Genomic DNA, 19959 nt, shown 5'->3' on the forward strand with positions numbered 1-19959 from the left:
GCCTTAGTCTGTTGCCGCGTGCACCCAATCTTCTTAGTACTTCTGGTCATTGCGGCAAGGCCATGTCAGTTGAAGAACAGAGTAGGGCCGGGGTTAGTCATGTGAAGTCCGTATCGGAACATCTGGCAGATGCTAGAGAGGTATTAGATACGGATTCTAAGATGCCGCTCACTAATACTACTCGCAGCGAATCTGAGCTGGATTCTGATGTTGATCAGACTTCAGTGAAGTGCGTTGACTTATAGGGATCAGCGGCGAACATTTCCTCTCTATTAATATGTTCTTGGAACGTTCAGAGGAACCTGAACATCAAACTTGATAACGAGGGCTTTCATTATATATTTTAGGCAAATGATATTGTGTGTCTAACTAAGTGTTGGTTGGATGATGTGGAAAACTATACTGTAAGAGAGTTTGAATGTTACCCGCCTTTTTAACGAGCTAAATGTTTGACCTCCTTGAAAGTGGTATTGGGAGATTAAGTTCTTTGATCATGTTTTTGTAATGGGTGATTTAAATAGTAGAACAGGGAACATACCTGATTATATATCCCATGATTTTCTCCATGAAAGTGTACACATAATTATTTGAAAGTGGTGTGTCTTATGCCAGTGAAACCCTCAGTGATCGTATGTTTGAGGACTCTCAAGTTCACACATTTGGTCGCCGCCTTCTGCAGTTATGCAAAACAACGAGTCTTCGTATTTTCAATGACCGTACTTAAGGCGATATGGGTGGTGAGATAACTTTAAACAAACAATGCTTTGGGTACAAGTTTGATCGACTACACACTCTGTACCAGTGAATCTATGGATCTGGTCGATAGTTTTGAGGTTGGTCCTTTTAATGAATACTCTGACCACACGCCATTATCGCTAACATTGAAAGTGAAAATCTAAGGGTTGCTTGTGTCGTAACGATAGTAACACATTTTCGATAAAATCTGTGTCTTGGTCTGGCAAGGAAAATCAGCAAAATTTGTCGATGACAATATATTTATGCTCAATGACTCATTTAGTGAGCTAGTTAATACTCATGGGAGTATTGATCGCTGTCTGGATACCTTTACAGAAAATCTTCATTTCATATTTGACCTGCAATTGCTCTTGTCACGAGTCTCATCTTTAAAAATCCAAAGAGACAGATAAACCTGGGGTCGACCCTGAATGTAAGCGATTATATAAAAATTATAATAAAATTGAACTTTATCTTTTTAATAGATGTAAGTCTGATGAGCATAGAGCTAATTTGGCCAGTTCAAAAAAAGGGCTACAGAAGCTATGACGCTAAAGTGAAACATAAGTACCTCCAAATGGAGGGTGACATGATGGTCGCCTTATAACGTTATCATAAGTCTTTCTACCAACATTTTCCAAAACGTAATTCTGGTAGTACGGGCAATTTGTCATCTGACGATGTTTTTAACATTTCATGAATTTATCTGATAATCCGTCTGAGCCAGGGAGTGATTAGTAATTGTTATCAATAGTCTCCCTAAAGGTAAGGCTGCTGGTATTGATTTGTTGCTCAAAGAGTATTTTACCGAATACAGCGATCTATTCGCACCAGTTTTACTAAAACATTTTAATACTGCACTTAATGTAGGATAATTTCCCAAAGTCTGGACGCAGGGTATTATTGTACCTGTATATAAAAAAGGCGATAAAAATAATGTCAATAACTATAGAGGTATCACAATTATTAGTCATTTAGCTAAGCTTTTAAATTCTCTCCTGAATAAGCGTTAATTGTTGTGAAGTGAAAGTGAAAATGTCATTTCAAACGCCCAGTTTGGTTTTCGGCATAAATGTGGAACTAGAGACGCAATTTTTGTTTTGAATACCTTGATTTCCAAGACTTTACAACATAATAAAAGACTGTATTGTGTGTTTGTCGATTACAGGAAGGCATTTCATAGTATATCTCATAAAATGTTGTGGCTCAAATTATTGATAGCAGGGGTCAGAAGTCGTTTGTTAGATATTATTAGAGTCATATACGATAACGTTAGAACTTGTGTTAAACTAAATGGTAAGTTATTTTGTTTTTATTCATTAATGATATAGAATCAGAGTTAATTAAGTCTAATTGTCAAAGCTATCAGTTGATTAACCTGTTCATTTTAATGTACGCTGACGATACCGTCCTGCTTTCAGACCTTCAAAACATGCCAGACTTTTGCATTTGTATCCTTTACGATGGGATTTAGAGGTAAATTTGGAAAAAAACTAAAATTGTTGTGTTTAGGATAAATAAAACGATTTATCCTATTGAACGTTGGACTTACAATGGTATACCCATTGAGTTGGTAGATCAATTTTGTTACTTTGGTCTAATTTCAATTATAATGGTAAATTTACTGTTGCTTTGAATAACTTTGCTATGCAAGGTAGAAACGCTTACTTCTTGTTAAACAGGAAAATGAAAAGATTCATGTTAAATTGTGAAACTAAATTGTCATTATTTGATTCATATCTTTCATGTTTACTGAACTATGGATGTGAAGTTTGGGGATTTCGTCCCGCACCACAGTTAGAGAAAGTACTGTTCTTAAAAATGTACTTGGTATAAAAAAAAACCCACTTATTATTCCATGGTCTACTCTGAGCTTGGACGTTTCCATTTACAAATTAGTCGCAAGATTGCTGTTTTAAAATATTGGATTAAACTTATGGAAACGGGTAATTGTGTTTTAAATTCATGTTATAATGAACTTGTAGAGCTTAACGTAACAAAGCCAAGATGTAGCACTAATCTCATGTATCATGTAAAGCAAGAGCTAAGTAGTCTCGGATTCTATGACGCCTGGTTGACTAAGTATGTTCCCAATGAAAAACATTTTTGTTGTTATACGCTCAACGGGTATTTCTATCCAAGAGTTGAGAAACAATTTCGAAAATCTTCTTATTCTTAATGTATTTTATATCAGCATATTGTAGATCGATTTGAATTGCAGTTGTATCTCACGAAGTCTTTAACTGTTAAAGTTAATAATATCCTTACTAAGTTTAGGATACATGCACACGATTTAAGTGTTGAAACTGGTATATACCAAAGTATCCCCAGAGTCCAAAGACTAAGTCTAGTATGTAATAGAAGAGAAGATGAAACCATTTTATATTATTATGTTGTTCATCAAGCCGTGTTTTTATCGGCGCCCCTCTGTATTCAAATGAATTATTTTCAGATAAAAATGTTCAATCTTTAAGAAATATCATTAAATACCAAATTCATGCTTCGTCCAAAAGAACATCTCTACTCAATAACGGAATTGGGTAAGCCAACATTTGTCAAGTTTCGTTATTTTGTTTGCTTTAGAGAGTGTGTTATATACATGTGAGTGTATACATTGGGAAATAAACTGAATTGAATTGAATTGCCACTAGTGTCACCACAGGCACTCGCCTCGTATGACAATAGTGTCTGTGGTGTCACCAAAGACTACTCGGGTGATAAATCCATGATAAGCCGAAAATCTAAAATATTAATTTCTTGCTTGCGGACGGTTTGTTTTTATTAATTTATTGTATCTTCCGAACAACGTCTCAGTATTCATGATTTGGGGCGCATCATCCCCAATCTCATTCTCCTTTGTCCTCTTGTCCTCATTAATCCACATGCCTTCTTTTCTAGATCACCCTGATCAATCTCTGTCTACCTCCTTCACGCCTTCGTCTGCCTACCCTCGACCTCTGTCTGCCAACCACTCCTCCGTCTGCCTACCGCCACGCCTCCGTCTGCCTACCCCCACGCCTCCGTCTGCCTACCCCCACGCCTTCGTCTGCCTACCCCCACGCCTCCGTCTGCCTACCCCCACTCCTCCGTCTGCCTACCCCCACGCCTCCGTCTTCCTGCCCTCGACCTCTGTCTGCCTACCCTCGACCTCTGCCTACCCCCACGCCTCCGTCTGCCTACCCCCACGCCTCCGTCTGCCTACCCCCACGCCTCCGTCTGCCTACCCCCACGCCTCCGTCTGCCTACCCCCACGCCTCCGTCTGCCTACCCCCACACCTCTTGTCTACCTACCATCACGTATCCGTCTTCCTGCCCTCGACCACTGTCTCTGTCTACCTCATGCCTCCGTCTTCCTGCCCTCGACCACTGTCTGTCTACCTCACGCCTCCGTCTTTCTACCCTCGACCTCTGTCTGCCTACCCTCATGCCTCCGTCTTCCTGTCCTCGACCTATGTCTGCCTACCCGCACGCCCCGTCTTCCTGCCCTCGACCACTGTCTGTCTACCTCACGCCTCCGTCTTTCTGCCCTCGATCTGTCTGCCTACCCTCACGCTTCCGTCCGCCTTTCCCCGACCTCTGCCTACCATCATGCCTCCGTCTTCCTGCCCTCGACCACTGTCTCTGTCTACCTCATGCCTCCGTCTTCCTGCCCTCGACCACTGTCTGTCTACCTCACGCCTCCGTCTTCCTGCCCTCGACCTATGTCTGCCTACCCTCACGCCCCGTCTTCCTGCCCTCGACCACTGTCTGTCTACCTCACGCCTCCGCCTTTCTGTCCTCGATCTGTCTGCCTACCCTCACGCTTCCGTCTGCCTTTCCCCGACCTCTGCCTACCATCATGCCTCCGTCTTCCTGCCCTCGACCTCTTGTCTACCTACCATCACGCCTCCGTCTTCCTGCCCTCGACCTCTGTCTGCCTACCTCACGCCTCCGTCTTCCTGCCCTCGACCACTGTCTGCCTACCTCACGCCTCCGTCTTCTTGCCCCCGACCACTGTCTGCCTACCATCACGCCTCCGTCTTCCTGCCCTCGACCACTCTCTGCCTACCTCTTTCTACTCTCGACCTCTGACTGCCTAGCTTCACGACTCTGTATGCGAGTGTGTTTTCAAGATGATGTAGATTGTAAGCACGTGGTATTTTCGTTTTTGTACCGTTTATTACTTTATGCATTTTTACCTGAGATCTCATGTAGGATTCCACATTGTATAAGTCTTTAATAGATATTCTATATAGTTTCTAGACAACGGAAATAAATCACACTTACCTACATTGTGACATTTATATAAAGGGCGTTGTACTTTGAATCCGAGATTTACGCATCTCCGTTGAACTATTTGTACAATCCTGTCACGTGTTTCCGTCAGACACGTTTTCTAAGGGACTATATATCGCTGACATTGAAGAATAAAAATGATAAGACCTATCGATAGACCAGCTTCATGAATTATTAAAACAATCCCAGGAGTACATCTTTGTGCGTTTTACTGCAAACACTGAATTACATATATCTATACACATTCTAATATACCAAAGTAATTCACAAATAGTTTGATAAATAAACATATGTACAATATAATATATTGCCAGTACAAAAAAAGTATAATCAATTAATGAACTTATCAAGCCAATTACAACATTGTAATTCAGTATTGCATCACTAAAGTTTTAAAACTTGTAAACCAATTTTTTCCCTGTCTATAGAATATGAATATATACTTATTCTAAGGCATGACTGAAAAACTATTAAGATAGTAGCATTAATTGCTAAACAGAGACTTAACCTTATCAAATAATTACAGGTTTTTTTTTTTAAAGATTTTGGATAATAACCACATGGCTGGGCGATTATATATACAACACATGGAGTTCTGATATGTCCGACTTTATTGTTGTTTCCGAGTCTTTATAATTCTAAAGAATATCGTTGATTTCTTCTGACATAATTCGAAATCGCATTATCAACGTTTTTTTCAATGCCATCGAACAATAGGCATTTTACTGGGAACTTGTTCCTAGAAATAATTCTAATAAGAGTCCATGTATAGATTATTGTCATATCCTTGGAGTTAGACGGAAGGATACCAGCCCGAAGACGACAAATACAAGGCGTGTAGAGTGATTTGAAGCATAAGAACCTTTCACGGACGGTTATGGCATAATCTGAATTCATCGCAAATCCTTGCTTTAATGGTCTAGTTGTATTTTTTTTGGTACACAGAATCCTTTGATGGTCTAATTGTATTTTTTGGTACACAGAATCCTTTAATGGTCTAGTTGTAGTTTTGGTACACATACTCCTTTAATGGTCTAGTTGTAGTTTTGGTACACATAATCCTTTAATGGTCTAATTGTAGTTTTGGTATACAGAATCCTTTAATGGTCTAGTTGTAGTTTTGGTACACAGAATCCTTTAATGGTCTAATTGTATGTTTTGGTACACATAATCCTTTAATGGTCTAATTGTATTTTTTGGTACACAGAATCCTTTAATGGTCTAGTTGCAGTTTTGGTACACATAATCCTTTAATGGTCTAGTTGCAGTTTTGGTACACATAATCCTTTAATGGTCTAATTGTAGTTTTGGTATACAGAATCCTTTAATGGTCTAGTTGTAGTTTTGGTACACAGAATCCTTTAATGGTCTAATTGTATTTTTTGGTACACAGAATCCTTTAATGGTCTAATTGTATTTTTTGGTACACAGAATCCTTTAATGGTCTAGTTGTAGTTTTGGTACACAGAATCTTTCAATTGTCTAGTTGCAGTTTTTTTGGAACATATAATCCTTTAATGGTCTAATTGCGGTTTTTTGGTACATATAATCCTTTATGATTTAAGTATATAACTATTCTATTTTGTCTGTTCATTGAATTCTTTATGCAGTATGTAAGATTGTCACCCCCTTTTAAATACACTCAAGTGTATATCTTCCCTCTGTACGGTAATGTGTTATCTGCACACAAGAGCAGTTAAAGAACATCATTTCCCCAGTCCAAAACGCACGCCGGCGACCTGGAAACCACATATGGTCCCCGTATTTATGTACTCTATGATGGTTTGCAGTGTGAGACGGGTGGTGTCGCATGCGTAATTCCGTCTGCCCTTGTTCAGTATTGGTGCCCGCTTCATAAATCGTGTAAAAAATCGTGTATCTTCGTATGGCCGAGGAATAATTTCCTTAGTCAATGAAGCAAATCCACTCGTGCCAGATGAGAGGTGGCTAGATTTCCGTATGGCAGATAGATACGATAACAGCTGTAGTCTATTTCTTGTACCCAGCAAACTGCATCCGGCTAAAGGTGAAAAGAAAAATAGATGAACTGTGGTTAGCAAACGTTACTATGATAACTAGGGCCGTTTTCGCGTATCTCGGTTAAAACCCACATGGACCCTAAATGAACCAATGTAATAAGCAGATATTGAAATGCAAAGTTTCCGAGTTCTCTTTCGCTGTATTTTCATGATATATCTTGGCTACATATTTATGTTCATTGACAGGATAGTGTTCATGGGGAGATTCTGCATCACCACAAATGGACCCCTCCAGCACTGAATAGGTCGTGGTACATACGTGTGACCATTATCGCCATATACATATGTAAACCAGGTTTAAAAATAATACGACTGGTAACAACTGCAATACTAAATAAAAAGTGTGTGCAAAATCTAAGAAAACAATAGAATCAATCGGCAATCAGCAACGTTTAAGTAATTAAGAAGAACTTGCTTATATTGGACTGTCGTGTAGTGATAGTGCGTGAAGTTATTTATATATCAGCAACGTTTAAGTAATTAAGAAGAACTTGCTTATATTGGACTGTCGTGTAGTGATAGTGCGTGTAGTTATTTATAACAAACAGGAAGATATGAATGTATGGAAATGAACAGTGATATTACTATAGAAGTTATATATAGTAAATTACACTAGATACTGAACTATGGAGATTGGACCGAATTCTTTAATGATACGTAATCAATATACTTACGTTGTGTATGTAGTCCGGGTGTATGCCTGGAGATCGTATTAGCCAATGTGGGATTCATGATGATGAAGCGGGACTGTCCGACAACCAAAAGGGACATGCTAAGCACCAGTGCCAGGAAACCCACCATCACGGGTTACTGAAGTAGCTAAAAGAATGATACATACACTTAGCCTAAACCACATCTTTTTTATGACGATTATCAATTACTCAGAGAATAATTTTACCTATTGGGATATTTTGACTGAGCCGAATGTGTGGCTGAGAAGTAATCAGCTCTTTGTAGTGTCAAGTACAGATGGACAATCACGTGACACTAGGAGAGAATTGTACACGGGTGGTAGGTCCAGCCCCTCGTCTTTGCTCAATGATAGTCGTCTCTGTTTAACAGCGATATCTTCTTTGTTTCGCCTTTTTTATGTGAAGATCTTCAGATATTATAATTTTGATAGTATTTTTAGCATGATGGGATTGATGGTATGATTGCGTGGCTGCAATGGTCATGAAATTGATTCTTATTTGTTGTTCTTTCACTGATGCCTAGTGTTCTGCCTGTTTCCCCCACATAGTCGTTCTTACAATGTTCATATTTAATAAATTAGACCACGTCACACTTTTTCCATTTGTCAGTTTCAATTTTCACATGTGTTTGTCTGATGGTTGGGGGTTCTCTTTTCTTTCTTCTTTGGGATGATGGATAGCCACTCTTGGTATCCATGGGGATCCGTTATGCTGTCTTAATATGTTCGATCTCTGTCATTTGGTCATCAGTGTTAGTTCCTGGTTAGTGTCACGTGATTGTCCACCTGCACATGACACTCTACAGAGCTGGCCACTTCTCAGCGACACATTCGACTGTCAAAAACAGTATGACACAGTCGAAATATCTCAATAGGTAAAAATATTCTCTGAATAATGGGAAATTCTCATGATACTAACAATCCAGTGAATGAGAACAACAGTTAAAGTTGGACATCTTTATTATTCCGTGCTTTCATACTTGATAGATTTTATTGACTCAATGGAATAAGTTACATCAGTATCCACACACATCATTAAGAGATGGACAAACCCGTACAAGAATAGTGACTGTATATTTAATATTACAGGTGTAATTAAAAAAACAAAAGTCTAAAAGATAATAGGCTGGGATCAAAAATGAAGTATTTTACAAGCATAAAATGTCTACAGAATGTGAACAGATGCGTGGAGATGGACAAACTTTTTCTAAATGTAAGATGTCGGTGCGTAGCCAGAATCAAAACTGGGCAGCTAGCAACACGGATTGGTCAAGAGACTACATGCCCAATATGGTTGGCCATGCTGACCCCATGCCCTAATCATGCGTGATGATCCCCTGATGGATTAGACATGCACGTCCAGTAACACGTGATAGCTATATTAACTGAAAGCTGATCAGTAACGAGGAGTTTAACCCTGACTATAATATAGTAACTCTTTGTCTCGATGACTAGAGCCAGACTCATATTTAGTTAACGATATGGATGCACACAATTGATTAAATGCGATGGCATTGAAAAACACATCTTAAACAAATGTATTTATTTCCATGAAGTAAATGATATATTAGCCTGGTGCATGTTCAGTGACAGAAGCTCGTTTGCTGCAATAGGTTGACTCGTGTAACAGTTTTCGTATAGTGGATGTTTCTCAGGTCCTACGACTGGGTTCCGTGTGTCTGTGTAACTACATGTATATACACCCCGGTATGCATCATGACATTGCCAAAGACAATCAACGAGCAGATATATTCACATATATTTATTTACATGACAGGGAACAAAGACAAATAAAAGTAATATTCTCGTCAGTGTATCATATATTCCCATATTCTATTCATATTAGTTGTGTCATCTAGTCTCATAATTGGTATCATCCATTCTTATCAGTTGTAGCATCTATTCTCATCAGTATTCCATCAAATTGTCGAATCTTTTTTTGAAAATTTTCATCGATTCGGCAGATACTCTTTTCTCAGGAAGACTTTTTCATAGATTCACTCAGTTCCAAGCAGTTTTTCGTTAGTTGTGTTCTAGCTCTCAGAGGATAGAACTGTTTTGAGTTTCCTTTAACTATATTACTGCTAGAGATGTCTTTCCTGAATGTAAGGTATCATCTATTCTCATCAATGGTATCAAAAATTCTCGTCAGTTTATGATATATTCGTATCAGTGGTATTATCTATTCTCGTCAGTGGTTAATCAATTATACTTACAAATACACAGCACTTTACACTATGAAAGGAATAATAGATCAGTACATCTACAGATGAAAATCTGCTGTTTCGTCCCACTAGAACTCGCCAATGCCAAAAAAGTGGAATCTGTGTACATTCTCTATGTATTATGCGTACATTCTGTGTACATTCTGTGTAAATTCTGTGTACATTTTGTGTACATTCTGTTTACATTCTGTTTACATTCTGTTTATATTCTGTGTACATTTTGTGTACATTCTGTTTACTTTTTGTGTACATTCTGTTTACATTCTGTTTACATTCTGTTTACATTCTATGTACATTATGTGTACATTCTGTGTACATTCTGTGTACATTCTGTGTATAGTATGTGTACATTCTGAACCGGTTTCACTACTCATTTATTGTATACTGTCACTGTGTACTTGTCTAAACAATTTTCTATTTTGTAGTGTAGTAAATATATCTACTGTATTTACATTGATTTGCGTAATATTGTAAATAGTAATATTATGTACACCGACACTGTGTACTTGTGTTGACTATTCACTATCTCCTATTGTAGTCATTATACGTACACCTGTTGAATAATATTAACAACATATAGGTACAAAGTAACCATGTACCTGGGCTGACTATTTTTCATTTCCTAGTAGTTAATATCAACCCAATTGATTAATCAAATCATAATCATATGTGTACACTATTAGAGTATATTAGAATATACGTTGATTTGATTAATGTCGTCAGGTTACATGTACGCTACCACTTTATGATGTTGAATACATTTACTGATATGAATCTTACTAATAACATACATACAACCACAGCTAGTGAGAACAATTACTGAGTCTATACCCCAGTATGTGCACATAATTTATGCAATTATTTTACTAATTGTATTATCATATTACTTGCATGCATTGCAGGGTTGTACATTAAAGGAGATATGGTGACTTGCTAGTTATGTATAAGATTGATAAATCTCTTTGTTAAGAACAATCTTAATGGATAATCTTTTTCTAGTCTTAAATAGCATTTGGATGATTATAACTATTAATTCTAAATCCTTATAGTGTACTAATTTACACGCGGTAGGAAGGTGCGTATTTGATCAGTTCATGAGTGGATGTCTACTGGTAGTTACCAAATGGACTTTACAGTCGGAAAATGTTTTTGATCAAGCAATGTCTCTCTCCTGCGTAGCAACTGAGCACTAATATTTACTGGATGTATTTCAAATGCATTTTGATTTAGTATTGTTTAACGTCCTATCCACAGTTATATGGTCATTTAAGGACGGAAGTTGATTATTCATGGTATATGCTGATCGGGCCTTTCAACAGGACGCGGAGACTACCGAAGTCAAGCTCATGACGCACTTTCTCTAGCTTTTTATATGTGTGCAATTCTTGAATGAATTAGTGGCGATACCATTGACAGTTTACTTTTGCCAGTTATAGACACAAAGGAGAAAGGCTTTCAGACATGTCACCACTTTCATCTGTCATTGTTACTGAACAGGATTCTCTTTCCTGTAGCCTCGTTATCAGAAAGGGTTTCTGTTTTATGGTTCCACATATATAGATTAAACCCTTCGGGAAGTATTTTCTCTTTTTTTCTCTTTAGAAGGTGCTTGTTTTTAGGAACTTATAGATAGCATGAATATATAGAAATGTTCAATGAGGATATATATTTTAGATGTTCAGTGTACAGAAGTGAGATGCTACATAGCATTAATATAATTTACTTAAGGACACAAATTGCAGAGATAATAACACAAATCCGCTTATTTGTCAACATTATCGCCTTATTGCAAATGACTGATCTCTTTGCTTCAATTTCATTCTCCCCAAATTACAGTCTCTCTTCGATCTTATCTATTACAGTCTCTCTTCGATCTTATCGATTACAGTCTCTCTTCGATCTGATCTATTACAGTCTCTCTTCGATCTTATCTATTACAGTCTCTCTTCGATCTTATCAATTACAGTCTCTCTTCGATCTTATCAATTACAGTCTCTCTTCGATCTTATCTATTACAGTCTCTCTTCGATCTTATCAATTAGTATCTCTTCGATCTTATCTATTACAGTCTCTCTTCGATCTTATCAATTACAGTCTCTCTTCGATCTTATCAATTACAGTCTCTCTTCGATCTTATCTATTACAGTCTCTCTTCGATCTTATCAATTACAGTCTCTCTTCGATCTTATCAATTACAGTCTCTCTTCGATCTTATCTATTACAGTCTCTCTTCGATCTTATCAATTACAGTCTCTCTTCGATCTTATCTATTACAGTCTCTCTTCGATCTTATCAATTACTGTCTCTCTTCGATCTTATCAATTACAGTCTCTCTTCGATCTTATCTATTACAGTCTCTCTTCGATCTTATCTATTACAGTCTCTCTTCGATCTTATCTATTACAGTCTCTCTTCGATCTTATCAATTACAGTCTCTCTTCGATCTTATCAATTACAGGCTCTCTTCGATCTTATCAATTACAGTCTCTCTTCGATCTTATCAATTACAGTCTCTCTTCGATCTTATCTATTACAGTCTCTCTTCGATCTTATCAATTACAGTCTCTCTTCGATCTTATCTATTACAGTCTCTCTTCGATCTTATCAATTACAGTCTCTCTTCGATCTTATCTATTACAGTCTCTCTTCGATCTTATCAATTACAGTCTCTCTTCGATCTTATCTATTACAGTCTCTCTTCGATCTTATCAATTACAGTCTCTCTTCGATCTTATCTATTACAGTCTCTCTTCGATCTTATCAATTACAGTCTCTCTTCGATCTTATCAATTATAGTCTCTCTTCGATCTTATCTATTACAGTCTCTCTTCGATCTTATCTATTACAGTCTCTCTTCGATCTTATCAATTACAGTCTCTCTTCGATCTTATCAATTACAGTCTCTCTTCGATCTTATCTATTACAGTCTCTCTTCGATCTTATCAATTACAGTCTCTCTTCGATCTTATCTATTACAGTCTCTCTTCGATCTTATCTATTACTGTCTCTCTTCGATCTTATCTATTACAGTCTCTCTTCGATCTTATCAATTATAGTCTCTCTTCGATCTTATCTATTACAGTCTCTCTTCGATCTTATCAATTACAGTCTCTCTTCGATCTTATCTATTACAGTCTCTCTTCGATCTTATCTATTACAGTCTCTCTTCGATCTTATCAATTACAGTCTCTCTTCGATCTTATCAATTATAGTCTCTCTTCGATCTTATCTATTACTGTCTCTCTTCGATCTTATCTATTACAGTCTCTCTTCGATTTCATCAATTACAGTCTCTCTTCGATCTTATCTATTACAGTCTTTCTTCGATCTTATCTATTACAGTCTCTCTTCGATCTTATATATTACAGTCTCTCTTCGATCTTATCTATGCGACCGTTTGAACGGGTAGCAGTTGCCTATCGACTATAAGTTTGGGAAGAAAACAGGAAGCATCTTCAAAGGTAAGAGAAAGGAATGAAAATGTGACCGCGAATACAATAAATGCTGTTGTAGAAGGACTTTTAAGGAGTTCCGTTTGTCTTTCCCAGTCTGGCGTCTGGCACTGTATGAGACTTGTACAAAGGATACACAAGATATAATTTCCTTCTAATACAACGTGAGAGCAAGATACAGTACGACTGAAAATGATTTAGGCCGCATCAGGAAGGACGAAACAAAAACGATAGCTTATGAATTACTAACTGTTGATGACCCAAATATACAGGAAACACTGCAACAAGATAGATTTATCTGCTGCATATCTTAAAGTGACATTATCCGAAAAGACAAAATCAATTTGTCACATCTACTTTAGTCAGGGACAGTTCTATGCTTCTATGGGAATCGGAACCATTAGAATCATTCCCAGCTGTATCTGGTTTAAGAATCACGTCTTGCAATGGAAACATGCAGGATAAACGGTAAATTATATTGCCATATTCTATGCGATGTCTTCTAAAATTGTGATAACACAGCAATGTCGACTCCTTCAAGCTAGAATTATCACTTTTTTGGTAAAGAGATACGCACAATTTACTCGTCTTGACATTTTAACGACGTTCTATGATTTTTACAATTGACGTCGCTTTATCGCATCTATGTATAAATTCATATTCTCTATTCTTATCACGAAGAAGATTACCTGATACCTAATCCTTACCATATGAGAGAGTGTATCTTTGTTTTTCGATTCAAAATGTGAAAAATACTTAATGAAGCGTAGACTTGTGGACCTGTATATGATAATTGCACAGAAATAAATAAGTAAATATAAATAAATAAATGAATAAGTAAATAAATAAATAAGTCAGAATTAACAGAATGGCTATACAAGGATATCGATTCCTGTTGGCGGATTTTGTAAATGAAAGTCTCGAAATAGTGAAATACGTACACTCCTATTTAATCTTATACTTTATTTAGTGTGATACAGTTGGACGTTGGGACATTGTATCTACAATCAGAGGCGCCAAGCAATTAATGGAGCTGATTTAGGAACCACCTGCCGTTCTACCGGTACGTATTTACGTCAATGGTCTGAGTGGTTAATACAGCGAATATCAGTCTTCATTCCTTCTACGTGTGTACTTCATTAACAGCTACTGTAACAATACTATCACGAACACACGGCTTTGTTGATTTAAAAACATCTACTGCTACACAAGAATAAGCGAGTCAATACATCTGAACACAAATGCCAAATATAACATTCAGATGAATACACGAGAAGAAGACGCGGTTTTTATATTGACATTTTGTTCACATTTAGTTTGTATTATATTGACCCATAGTTCACATTTATTTTGTGATATATTGACCTTTAGTTCACATTTAGTTGGTATTATATTGACCTTTAGTTCATATTTAGTTTGCATTATATTGATCCTTAGTTCACATTTAGTTTGTGTTATATTGACCCTTAGTTAAGATTTAGTTTATGATATATTGACCCTTAGTTTACATTTAGTTTGTGTTATCTCGGTCCTTATTTCACAATTAGTTTGTGCTACCTCTGCCCTTAGTCACATTTAGTTTCTATTATATTGACCCTTATAGTTCACATTTAGTTTGTGTTATTTCGATCCTTAGTTCACATTTAGTTTCTGTTATTTCGATCCTTAGTTCACATTTAGTTTATGATATATTGACCCCTCGTTCACATTTAGTTTGTATTATCTCGATCCTTACAGTTCCCATTTAGTTTGTGTTATCTCGATCCTTACAGTTCACATTTAGTTTGTGTTATCTCGATCCTTAGTTCACATTTCATTTATGCCACCTCGACCCTTATAGTTCACATTTAGTTTGTGCTATCTCGACCTAAATGGTTCACATTTAGTTTGTGTTATCTCGATCCTTACAGTTCCCATTTAGTTTGTGTTATCTCGATCCTTACAGTTCACATTTAGTTTGTGTTATCTCGGTCCTTAGTTCACATTTCATTTATGCCACCTCGACCCTTATAGTTCATATTTAGTTTGTGCTATCTCGACTCAAATGGTTCCCATTTAGTTTGTGTTATCTCGATCCTTACAGTTCCCATTTAGTTTGTGTTATCTCGATCCTTACAGTTCCCATTTAGTTTGTGTTGTCTCGATCCTTACAGTTCACATTTAGTTTGTGTTATCTCGATCCTTACAGTTCCCATTTAGTTTGTGCTATCTCGATCCTTACAGTTCACATTTAGTTTGTGTTATCTCGATCCTTAGTTCACATTTCATTTATGCCACCTCGACCCTTATAGTTCACATTTAGTTTATGCTATCTCGACCCAAATGGTTCACATTTAGTTTGTGTTATCTCGATCCTTAGTTCCCATTTAGTTTGTGTTATCTCGATCCTTACTGTTCCCATTTAGTTTGTGTTATCTCGATCCTTACAGTTCACATTTAGTTTGTGTTATCTCGATCCTTACAGTTCACATTTAGTTTGTGTTATCTCGATCCTTACAGTTCCCATTTAGTTTGTGTTATCTCGATCCTTACAGTTCCCATTTAGTTTGTGTTATCTCGATCCTTACAGTTCACATTTAGTTTGTGTTATCTCGATCCTTACAGTTCACATTTCATTTATGCCACCTCGACCCTTATAGTCACATTTAGTTTGTATTATCTCGACCCTTATAGTTCACATTAATCTTGTGTTATCTCCATCCTTAGTTCACATTTAGTTTGTGCTATCTCCACCCTTAGTTCACAATTAGTTTTTGTTATCTCGACTCTTAGTTTAGCATTTAGTTTGGCAAAATAACGACAGGTTATATGAGGCCATGTTCAATGAAGAGTTCTACAGCAACCGAATCTGGCCAATAATGAATGAAATGCATTAGCGCAGTGGTACTAATTGTTTTGAGAACAATACAAGGTTAAAGTAAGATGAAAGGTACTCTTCAGCTGTATTGGTTTCTAAGTTAATGAAGAAAGTGAATTCGATATTCTTGAAGTATAAAATATTTGATCTGTTCACGCTCGCATTAATCGGACGCATAACAGATGAAGCAAAAAACAAAATCAACATTGACACGCCTGCCATATTCATGGGTTTTTAAGCTAAACGATAACTTTTCTCTCCTGGTGTTTTTAATTCTCAATTGTCTCTTCACTTCCTTCTCCCCACAATTTCCTAATCGATCCCTCGTCCGACAGACATTTATTTCCATCTCTCGAAATTTTAAAGGCATTGATAAGGTATTAATATAGATCAAACACTGCATTAATTTACTATAGATAATGATAGACATATAAGTAATGAGAGAAATAACAATATATTATAGTCTAAACGTAACACAAACAATTTGATTGTGACAAACTGACATGTTACAAACAATAGGAACTAGTGTTACGTCTCTCTTGGGCATTAGTCAACAAGTGTATTTATTTTGATAGTTAATAATTTAACTTGAAAACTTGTTCGAGAATTTATCGTTCAAATATTCGCAATTTTACCAAATGCAACAATTTATAAAAAATATTCTAAGAAATTTTGAAATAAGCCATGCTTGACTGTTTTTGCTTATCTTATTTCCAATATACCATCGCAAATAATGCGAAATAGAGTCCTTTGAAAAAAAAGTTTGGGAAGGACCGGGAATGCCGCCATGTTAAAAAAATATAATTAAAAATTCAAAATATGAACCAAAATGTAGATTTACATGGACACATCGACGACACTCGCCACATAAACCTGAGCCAAATATAAATTATGGTACGTCCTCCACAGGAGAACAATATATAGAATATGTTCCAATGAGACAACGGTGTCGATCATAAATTTACTGGGTGTTTTTCTTCATTTTAGTCAACAGTCAAGATATGTTACGAAAGTATGGAACCACGCTTTATTGAACAGCTTACTGTAATTTGTACCTGTTAACTACATCGCCAAAATCGATGTAAGCAGTTGTTTTTGAAGGGTTTACCGTGTCCCTACATCTGAACACAAATGCCAAATATAACATTCGGATTAATACACGAGAAGAAGACGCGGTTTTTTATATTGACATTTTGTTCACATTTAGTTTGTATTATATTGACCCTTAGTTCACATTTTGGAAATCAATCTTAGACCTTCTATATTTTTTATTGTCATACATGATTGACATGGTCATAAGGTTTTTGTTGCTTAAAGACAGTGCATCATCGATATAGTAATAGATTAACTTGAAGTGCTTTTTGAAAGGTCACTGTTTACTCTTTGTAAGGTCACTGTTTACTTTTTGAAAGGTCACTGTTTACTTTTTGTAAGGTCCCTGTTTACTCTTTGAAAGGTCACTGTTTACTTTTTGAAAGGTCACTTTTTACTTTTTGTAAGGTTACGGTTTGTTTATTTTTCTAATAAGCTTCTCAGCATTAACTAGCCTCGTAAGAGATTAAGTCGACAAAGACAGGTCACCATTTTCAACAAAAAAAACCAAACCTGTTGACGAAAAAATCTGTCATTTTCGAGATTTCATCCTCGGTCTCTTAACTTGTTGGCCTAAGTAGTATGTTTAATCAAATATGCTCCAGTATACCATGTCTTCCTTGGAAAAGCTCCAATAACAGATGAACTATTCGGATCTCCAAAGTTTTTAGGAAGGTATGGTTAAATGTAAAGAGTGGTTAATCAATTTTTTGATAAAAGAGACTTTCATAAAGCAGATGTTCATTTGCTCATTCTTTTAAGACTATATTGGCCTTATGGATTTCATCCATTTTGAAAGCAAACCTAATGCAGCACATAGTCCTTCACGGAGAACATATATTTGCATTCCATTTGAGGGCAGGTCTCTCAATACAACGAGTCCTTCATGAAAAGCTGTCGTACCCTGTCATTATGGATAGTCGGTATTTGTCCAATCTAGATAAAAGTTGTATCAAGAAGTATAATAGAAGCCTTTTAAGGGACGAGTTATTTTTATGTCATCAATTCAACTGTTTCAAGTATTTTCTTGTAATTGCGAAGTTAGAAGCGATCTATTTATAGTAACTGTTAGGAATGAGAAGTTTCATATAAAAACTACGGTGATATGTTAGCTTAGACAGACTGTTGGCGAAGTAAAGTACTGACTCGCCGCAATGTTACTGACGTCGCTATGGCGTTGTTAATTTCTAGAAGTGCTGTTAATGTTGCATAGAAGATCTAAATACGCTTTATATATATTTCGTTATTGGCAAGAAAAACATTTAAAAAGGGCCGAGTCGCTGAAGCATGGTGGTTATTTGTTCGAACAGGATTTAAAAGTGTAATTTATTGAATACCATCAATAACTTGATATTTTTTGTGTACAAAAGTCACCACGGACAGATTCCCACTGTAACAGTCCGAACACAGGGGAATCGAACACAAAATTAGACCATGGTGGGTACCGAATGGAAAACAGATTTACAGTTAATTAGCGTGGGTATCGAATGGAACATAGAGTCGTGGTTAAATGTTCTGGGTACCGAATGGAATATAGAATAGCGGTCAAATCTCAGGGGTACCGAGTGAAATATAGAGTTGCGTTAAATCCTCTGGGTACCGAAAGGAATTTTGAGTCGCGGTTAAATCATCGTATCAGGTTATCATTTTAAATATAATGCTCTTTTGGTTGATAAGCAAAAATCAAAGGTTTTACTTCAATTTGGGGAACACCCTCCTTCTGTCAATGGATGTGATCAGTGAACGCCCTCCTTCTATCAATAGCTGTGATTGTTGAACACCCTTCTATCAATGAATGTGATTGGTGAACACTCTTCTATCAATGGATGTGATTGGTGAACACCCTTCTATCCATGGATGTGATTGGTGAACACCCTCCTATCAAGTGATGTGGTTGGTTCCGATTATGTTTGTTAAAGTACAGCAATAAATGTTTCTATATTTTCAAAGTGCTGTACAAAATCCCCGAACCTATAATTTTTTAAACCTGTATTTGAATTGAAGAAAACAGTAGATATTTATATTCTTTCCGTCATGTTAAAAAAATTGGCAGAATATTTGATGCTTTATGTTGAGGGGTGTTACTGTGATATTGTTTTCAGTATAATTAAAACAAAACAAAACTTACCTGTTTTTGCGTCTTCAGTTAGTAGAGAAGTCTGAGTTAGTGTGTACGACTCGCTAACGACCTGTGTTTAAGATGAACGCAGATTCTTACATAGACCGTATGTATATATATATATATATATATATACTACTGTTAATATGCGTAGGAAAAACTGTCAATGTCAAAGTTCAAATACCTGGGTTACATCCAGTGCCTTCGTAAAAAGACATTAATGACTTGGTGGTAGTGACTGACAGATGAGACGTCTATATAAGGTTGGGCGCGCGGTATGTGTCCACTAGTACACCTCTCTAATCGTTATAGCAAATTAGATAGATACTCGTGTAGAGTTTCGTGACGTATTCAGACAATTGCGTAATAAATAAATTGGTATTCTGACAATCGATTATAACCTTCGTTATTACCATCATTGAATATACGGATATAAGTTACATCGTGACTTTAAGATAACTGATATTCTGATAA

The 19959-nt window shown here is 36.6% G+C and overlaps 1 long non-coding RNA gene across 1 annotated transcript; it reads right to left on the reverse strand.

The window, feature by feature from the left end:
- Positions 1 to 5202: 5202 nt before the first annotated feature.
- On the reverse strand, positions 5203 to 19566 carry LOC117320310. Its single transcript, XR_004531004.1, has 3 exons — positions 19495 to 19566; positions 7724 to 7868; positions 5203 to 7030 (listed from the first exon to the last, which is right to left on the reverse strand). It is a non-coding gene; the product is annotated as an uncharacterized LOC117320310 (long non-coding RNA).
- Between the last annotated feature and the right edge of the window lie 393 nt (positions 19567 to 19959).

The sequence above is a fragment of the Pecten maximus genome, chromosome 2, assembly GCF_902652985.1.
Source record: "Pecten maximus chromosome 2, xPecMax1.1, whole genome shotgun sequence".
Lineage (NCBI taxonomy): Eukaryota > Metazoa > Mollusca > Bivalvia > Pectinida > Pectinidae > Pecten > Pecten maximus.